Source organism: Dysidea avara, chromosome 1 (genome assembly GCF_963678975.1).
Source record: "Dysidea avara chromosome 1, odDysAvar1.4, whole genome shotgun sequence".
Taxonomy (NCBI): domain Eukaryota; kingdom Metazoa; phylum Porifera; class Demospongiae; order Dictyoceratida; family Dysideidae; genus Dysidea; species Dysidea avara.
In genome coordinates, this window is record NC_089272.1 from 31,627,310 (window position 1) to 31,636,516 (window position 9,207).

At 35.5% G+C, this 9,207-nt stretch overlaps 1 long non-coding RNA gene across 1 annotated transcript; it reads left to right on the forward strand.

The window, feature by feature from the left end:
• Positions 1 to 319: 319 nt before the first annotated feature.
• On the forward strand, positions 320 to 7,419 carry LOC136261741 (uncharacterized). The gene is made up of 3 exons (XR_010704005.1): positions 320 to 414; positions 463 to 696; positions 5,656 to 7,419. It is a non-coding gene; the product is annotated as an uncharacterized lncRNA (long non-coding RNA).
• The last annotated feature ends 1,788 nt before the right edge of the window (positions 7,420 to 9,207 follow it).

The following is a 9,207-nucleotide window of genomic DNA, read 5'->3' on the forward strand; positions in this document are numbered from 1 at the left end:
TATAATAAACTATTTCTTGGTGCCCCTTACTCAATCCTGAGCACAGTAAACAGAGTCTTTTACCATAGAAATTTTGTTTTGCTACCTTTTAGCTAAACAATGCTTGTACAGTAGCAATAAATAGTAAGTCGCCACTTATGGACTAGTCACTGAATAACAGACCACACAGCGTAGTATCAGTGGACAATAGCACAGACTTGTAAATATGGTCCAATAATAAGACTTGCCTCTACCAAAGATAATAGACACCCCTACATATAGGGTGTCTATTATCTATGCCTCTACTGACTATAGGCTAAAATCACGTAAGTGTATTCTAATGCTTTTGCGCATTTTAATACTCAAATGGAATACCCTAAAAACTATCTGCAGTAAAGTAATAGTTGGAGTACATTACACAGAACTAACCTCCAAGTAAGAAAACATCGTTGTTTCCACCAATAATAGTTCTTTCCCTCATAGGAGACAAGTTCCTGGTTTAACGCGCAGGCGGCGCAGCGCATTTAAATTGGTTGCTATGAGCTACAAACCGGCCTTACTAGTTACTGGGGCACGCTAACAAGTTTTACGGGTGGTAACTAACGAGTTACTGGTAGAAGAAAGGCACTATTTAGAAAAGTGTCCTGCTTAACGAAGGCACCGGAGAAAAAACGCTCACTTCAATTTGACGTTCGGGTTTCGTCTAACTCAATTCCGGTGAGTGTTCTTGTGTGCACTACGCAGTTTCGTCTGGACATTAATTAATTAATTAATTATTTATGACGTCACGTTCTTATTATTATTATTACTTGGTTATGTAATTAGCACTTTACAGTGACCAGCACTGAAGGTCTGACAGCAACATGTGCTGCAGCCTTTAATATGAATACTAGTGTGTCTCTAATAAGCAGCACTAATTGTTGTGAATGTATCAGTTTTAGTTTAATGAAGCATGATATTAGCTGTGTGTGGGGTAGGAAGGGTAGTTATATTATTTTATGTGAACGAATGACGGTGGCTAAGAGATAAACAAAATAAAGTGATTAGAGAAGATTATTACAGTATGGACAGTATTAGACAATAAAATAATTTATCTATAGCTGCCTGTTAGGTATGAAATATCTGCTTGATAGTCAAGTATGCTATGATTAGATGTTAAAATTAATGCTCTTAAAAGGTACTAATTTTACTGTATTGCTGAGATATTATGTAATCATTGTTAGTTTGCAGTTTATGCCCACATGCCTAGTTTTAGGCCCAGTCACATATTTGTATAACTACAGTGTATATATCTTCACATCTTCCTTGTAAAGTTAATGAGACATGCTCAATTACATTCAGGGGTGGATCCCCCCTTTCTTCAATTTTTTTATAGTGTTGTTGCTCATTGAACATAGCTATAGGTACCTTAGACATGATTCAAACATTTTTGATGCAGTATATGGTATAATAAATCTGTTTCTAGCAAACTGTTACCCTTATCGCCATAGCACAAGGGGAACTAGGTGGGTTAGAGCACCCTCTACATTTAGAAATTGAGAAACTCTAATAGAATAGTAATTTACTCTAATAAAACAGTCAACAGTAGCATAATTATGAAACTCTATTTGTCATTTTTAAAAAAACTAACACCTGTTATAAATTGAGATATTAGCTCTATACATACCTTACTGACTATAGAAATTCTAATCATGCAGCTGCACACCACAACCCAGGATTACACTGTATCTAATATTTTGTGATGCACCTTATACTACTGTTACAGTAATTCTGTTTTGTAGCTTGGTAATACCTGTATTTGAACATTCAATAAAGAATTTCAACTTAAGATTAGCACCAAAATCATTCTCTAAAGGTCGATTTTTCAAAATTTCCTTATAGACTAATATGGTTACTGTGTTAGCCTCTCAACGTACCCCTCATGGTAGTCATGCTGTATTTTTCATACACAGATGCTGGCGGTGGTGCTTCAACAGTTATAACACTCGCATGTAGTAAGGCAGATTATAATCAGTCTTTATTCTGTAATGCAAAATGAAACGTTATGCACTCCAAAAAATAATACTGCTACTATGAAATTCCTATCAGTCATTTCTAAAGAAATTGCAGCTGCTATAAACTACAAATGTTCTGAATCAACTCTACATGGCTAGTAGCTACAAACTACAAAAGTTTCAATGGCTCTTACAGGACATAGAGCTCCATAGCCCCAATAAAAACTGCTTCATCACTGAATGCTTGATTGTTGCAAGGCCTCACTTCAATGTTTTCACTGACTGGTAATGGAAGTCGTCGATAAAAGTGTAGCATACCAGCTTGAGAACAGCAACTATTTTCTGAAGAACAACCTTCACCATCCCAAACTGTATATTTGGGGTAATATGTACTATGCTGTGTAACAGCAGTACCATCACAGTAGTAATAATCCCTCACAAATTCAGGAGGTGTTAGTCCAGGAGATTTAGAGCAAGGGCAAGCTCCCATTCCTAGACTCCACAGGTGCTTGCACGGTTTGCCATATGTAATGGAAACTTCATCAAGGTAAGGATCGTCTATTTGTTTACTACCTGTCCAGCTCGGGTTAAAACCATCAGTAGTTCCTTTCTGGTAGCCAATCACTTTACCACAAAAATGTTGAAAGCCCTCACAAGCTCTTTCAGTTGAATAGGTAGCTGAGAAAGCTCCACCAGCATCTTGGGCAGACCTACACGCTTTTATTGAGGTGCCAGGTATGGTCAGACTTTTCCATGTTGATGGACAGTTTTCACCATCATGTACACATATACATCAGCCATCTTCATCCATCCACCTTGTATACAGCCACAGATCATGTGCATGTCACAGTAGACCTATACATCATAATAAAAGTTACTAATGGACCTGATGATGTTATTAAAGGTAAATACCTTCATTGTTGTTTCACACGATATGATCCAGTAATATCTTAACTGGTTACGGCCAACAGAAGTCTTGTTGTATATCTCCCTACAAGACTCTGCTGGATACTCTGCAGTTATTCCCAGATCTATATAGTAATCGTCCTCCACCTTTTGGATCAGTGCTGAGCCACTGTTGACTGTTGCAAAGGCAAGTACTATCACATAGAAGGAGCCAGTCATTTTTTACTGTATCAGGTACTGACAGTACATAACTATAGCCTGAAGTTTGGAGCCTTTTATAAATTTGCATAAGTGTTGCTTTAGCAATGCAAATTTATTATAGTTTAGTTCTAGTTCTGGTACCCAAAATCTACTGCATACGTAGTCTTAATTAGTTCTAGCACCCCAATTCCACCACACTACGTAGTTTTCCTTAGGTATAGTATTCCAGTGTATTATATCAGTGCATGCTAACACATTTTATGTTATGGTAGTATATGCAGGCATCAGCATCTCAAAGAATAGTGCTAAGCAGTTATAACATACAATACCTATTAGGATTGCTTGAGAAACCTTTTAGTTACGTAGTTCTAGTTCTGTAACAAAAAGTTTTAAAAGCTTTAATTTAGTTTTAATTTTTGAACCAAACGTTGAAGTTTAGTATTAGTTTTTGAACCAAAAGTTGTAAGAATTTGTTAGTTTTAGAACCATAATAGACCATTAAAAAGATTTAGTTTAGTTTTAGCTAGTGTACTAGATTTAATTTCTGTACTAAAACTAGATTAGTTCTAGTACCTCTACTAAAACAATACTACAGTTGCATTACTTGCATGTGGTTTCACATCAGTGCTTTTCAAGTGATTCGTTCTTAATGCATACATGCTTCTTGAAATGTCAACTTTGGTATGACATACATTCAATGAATAAAGTACTGGTACCTTAGCTCTATCAGCTATACCATCTACTCAGTGCAGTCTAATAAATCTTATAATGAGTGTTATTCTGGTACTGGAACTGTACTTAATTACTAGCTAGCGTGTATTGGAATAACTAGTACTATGGTCAAGGTGAGCCTTTAGAGATATTGTCCCTGGAAACGGTCAAGGTGATCCGCCCCTGCATGAAGCAGATGTCATAATTGTAAGGCACAACATACAGCCAAAATTTGTTTATACCCACAAATATTTTAAAGGGTACAGCAATGAACTAGATGTAGCACATTTTGTAATTTTGTTGTTTTATTATAATTCCAAGGAAGAATTCCCTTAGCCAATCAAAAGAGCCTAAAATCATCCATGCATTCCATCAATCAAACAGTGAAGTGACGTGTAAGAATAACACAAAACATTAATGTTATTTACAGGGTTTCGGATGTGTCGTATTTTGTGGACTACTTTAAATGTGGTGTTATATACAACTAATAATGGCTTACTGGTTCAGAAAATAATATATGTGAAGCACAACTGCTACACAATGTATTTGGACTGTTTGACTGCTTTATTACAGTATCTATATTTTTTTACAAGAATTGTAGCACATCCACCGCCTATTGTAAGGCACAATATACAGTCAAACCAATATACAGTCAAAACTGATTTGTAGTAACAAATATTGAAAGGTACGGTAAATGAACTAGATATAGCATGTCTTACAGGTGGCTATTAAATTGTTTAATACATAGCTAACAATAACGTTTCTATTTACTGTTAGTAGCAGTTAGCTACTTTTACTTGTTGTCTAGGCACAAACTATTCTACCCCACATATTATCATACTTCATTAAACTGAGTTCCAAACAAGTGTTGTTTGTTCGGAAGCACACTGTACTGTATTCATGGCCATATAGCTACCTATAATTCACTGTGCATACTTAAAATTAGCACATAACTACCTATAATTCACTTAAATTAGTGCATACCTACATAGGTGTAATTATAGACACTTATTGTGGTACAGTTTTTCATTACTTATTGTTTGTCAAGATAGGTGCACATGTATACTTAAAGCACGTAAAATTATTTTGGATGGATGGTGATCTGTTACTTTATTTCGATATGAGAAATTGCACAATTTGAAGTTTCAAGGAAATGCTCTACTGCCGCAGATCAAAGCAACTGGACTAACAATATTTGACTGTTACACAACTGTTGATAATGAGAAAGTATGCTGTAATAATCACCTCAGCATTCCTGAGGGAAAAGGTTTTGTTTGGGAATACCATATACAATAGTATTCACATCTACCTATTGTAAATATAGTGGAAACTCAGCTACAGTATCCAAATCCCTTGTGGGACCAGGGGTGGTCCATAAGTCTGAAAAGTCCGTATCTCTGAAACTGTGTATAAATAACTTAAAGAAATTATTTGTTAAAATTTATCAGCATGTTCAATTACCCTAATAGAACAGTCACCATTCTAATAGAACAGTCATTTCCGTAGTTCAGTTAGCCGAGAATGCGGATAAGTGGGGTCTAGATAACTGAAGTATGTAATTTGTGTAGCCACATACCATATAGCCCAAATTTTTGAAGGATAATTTTTTTGCAATTCTATTTAGTGACAGCAAACGATTTGATTCACATTAAAACTGCATGACTGTATTATGATTGATTGTCCTGGGATTCCTTTAGCTTATTGTACATTTCTATGAAAATTTTATCCCTAGAAATTTCTGGCTGGCTATAAAATATTGGTGACCACTTACATATAGTGTTACTGTGTGTATTATGTTACGTACATCATTGTCAAATGTATACCGTATAACTGTACAGTATATAATTATGATTACAATTTATAGTAATTCACACCTTATCTTCTGAGGTGTAAATGGTACCTTGGGGAGGAATGTGAGAAGTACTTCAGTACCATTCTACAGTATATTAAAGATTTACTGTATTATTATTTATTGTAGATTACAAATTTAGCGATTACTGTACAGTATATCTGTGTATCATACTCTTCACACAGTAATAAATCAACATAATTACTATATACCACATGTATGCATAATTACCTGCCTCCTATTATGATGATGATATAGTGTTTTCACTTGGTAGCATATATATTGGCATTGTGAAGAATAGGTGTCAAGCATATGTGACAGTGGATATGGTCATAAGAAAATTTCACAAGCATTAAGACAGTTTTTGTGCCCTGTATGTATCTAATCAATATCTACCTGTCACAGTTACATTGGAGTACATAGCTAAACAATTGAAAGATACAACAGTATTTGGCTGAAAGAATCAGCTAGTTAGTTAGTTAGTCTACACGTACGGCAAGCTTACTCATATATTAGCTACTCATCACCACCCTGTCACATCATCAGTTTAAGCAGACCATTGATCAAACTATTAAGTGACTTAATAACTATAAATTATACTGTCAAGAACAAAAAACTCTGCTATGACGCACAACTTCATGATGAACAAAACAGACTAATTTGGATTAATGTAAGTACTGTAAGTGCAAGAACATAATTATTGTTGTTGTGTGTACACATCTCCTATGACGCTGAAGTGGCTAAAGCATCAGCCTGGTAATCGAAAGGTTCCAGGCTTGATGCCTGGTTATGCCAATTTGGTGTTGTTGCTTCCTTGAACAAGAAACTATACTCACATTGTTCCGGTGTACCCAGCTGTTTAATTGGGGACCTGGTGGCCTGGGGAAGCAGCCCATCCAGCTGTAACATATATACCTGGTGTTTACTGAAGAAGCAAATGTCCAACTGTCCTTATCTCACTTAGTGGTGTTGGGGTAATTGTGGAACTTCAGGTTCCACAACCTCTCTCTGTGAGACCTGGACTGTGGGTTACTAGCCTTGCTCCAGGAGGAATTTCCTCAAGCACCTGAGTGGTGCACAGGAATCCCAGTGCTGGTTGACTGGGCGGCAATAGCTGTGTTTCACATGGCTACCGTAGGCTTTGCTTTTACATCTCCCATAAATAGGTAGATAAGTAGGCAGATACTGTTACGGTAACCATGAATACTAACGTGCTTCCAAACAAGCAACAGCTGTAATACTTGTTCCTGAGGTAGGAAGTTTAGCTTAGTGAAGCATGGTATTATCAGTGGGGGTAGGAAGGCAAGTTTTATTGTTTAATTGTAAGGATCATGCGAAGAGACAAACACAGTGATTAAGACTTAATTGATTGGAAACCAGCCATTAAAATTCCTGAGCATCCCATGCTCGCATTGTTTGCAACGGTAACTAATTTTTGCTTGTTATACTGACTGTCTTGTACTTGTATGCATTTGTGATTGCAGTGTAGCATCTTACAACTGTTATAATTGTGATGTTCTTATGCTTGTGTTTGCTCTTGCAAGGAAGAATGACTTTTAGCCAATCACGAGGGCCTAAAATCATTCATTCAATCAACCAAACAGCGAAGACACAGTTACATACTGTATGAGAAGAATAACGGTAAACATAAAAGCTATTTCAGGAGTTGGATGTGTCCACTAAAATTTGTGAACATTATTCTAAGATTGTAGACTATTACGCCTGTAAATTTGGTGTTACAATTACTGTACATATAATAGTTGCACAGCTACAGTTAAATATGTGAAATATGACTGTTATATTTAGAGTGCTTGAGTGCAGTATCTTGATTATTATCTTGGTTATTATTGTTAAGCACATCCACCACCCATGATGCATACACTACATTGCAAAGACACAACCCTTGATTTAAAAAAAAAATTAACCATAAATGGAACTAGTTGTAGCATGTTTGACAGGCAGCTACTAAATAATACATTTACATTTAGGCTTCTACTTATGGTAACAACTAGTTATTTCTTCCTTGTTTGTACTCTAGGCACAAAAGAATAAAATCATTCTACCCCACATAGCTTATATCATGCTTCATTAAATATGCCATTAAAACAAGTATTGTTTGTTTGGAAGCACATCATATTCATGACCATATAACTACCATACCTATAATTTACTGTGGGTACTGCATAACTGCATTTTTATATACTCGGATTTAGGGGGGTGCTTGGGGTGCTTTTACACCCCCCTCCAAAATTTTACCATGAGCAAGCTAGGAAGCTTCTAGAAGTTGCAGTATAGATGCAATTGCATCTTATACGTATGCACAGGCAATGAAAAGATGGAAAGAGAAGGGAGAATAGCTAATCTTTACTTAGAATTACAATTACTAAGAGAGGTTCAAATTATACTTTTGGTATAAGACTTAACCTAAAAACTGCTAAAAATCGAAATACTCTAATAGAACAGTCAACTACTCTAATAGAACTTCCATCATAATGTTTTTTAAAGAAGTTTTCAGGGTGTTTTCTTGACTTGTGCACTAACAACTTCTGTCAATTAGTTTAATTTCAGTTGTTGCTACATTGATGCTTGGGTTGACATGCTTAAGTAAGACAGTTAATTCCTTAGCATGCATACAGTTAACAAGGCCGCAGTATCTGAGAACTCTTTGTTTTTGCTTTATCAGTACCAAAGTTCCATGCTGCATTTATCTGAATCTAGCATCAATTGAAGCTAATAAAATTTAATGTCATGCAGGGTTTTCACTCCCAAACCCCTTAAAGCTCAACTTTATAAGCTCAAATGATACCACAGCATTTACGCTGTCACATTATATAAGGGGGTTAGTTGTGGCCAAAAACTAGTTGTATATATGTAAGTGATTTTGGGACTCTGGTTGTAAAATATTAATATGGTGATGGGGCCATATAGTTGTAAAAGGTCAGATTGAAATAGTAACAGAACAGTCTGTGGTTACATACACTACAAAGTGAAGTTATTTTTGTGTGCATTTTACTCTACAATGACCTTAAGATACAATCCTGTGTATGTCTTTGACAATTCACTATTATGTATTGCCTTATAATCCAATAGCATTTAAAAGTATAGTTCTGTTTTTCTAAAATTGCTTACAACTGAACTCATCCATCTTGTACCCTCACAGTCTTTCAGTACAATAGAGTATTTGGTTAAAAATAGCTTCCAGATTCAATCTTGTGATAGCTATATACCAAAAATTTCCCGAAGGAGCATCACCTCTAGCTGGAAAATTCTACATTTTTGTACTCTACACACTGCATGGTGAGTGTATACTTGCCCTCTCAAGACCTCCCTTCATTGTTACTGTTTGGACGTTATAGTTTGAGCCATGAAACTGTAAAGCACACTAGCTATACCTTAAGCCAAGCAATAAATACACTATAAATTTAGCTATCTTGTATATTGATGAGTTCAGCATATAAATTTTATTAATTCGTGAATTGATGCAATAAATTAGCAAAAAACCAAACTCTGAAATTTCTACATTTAATGTACCACTAAATTAAGGCATTTAAAACACAAAATTAATAG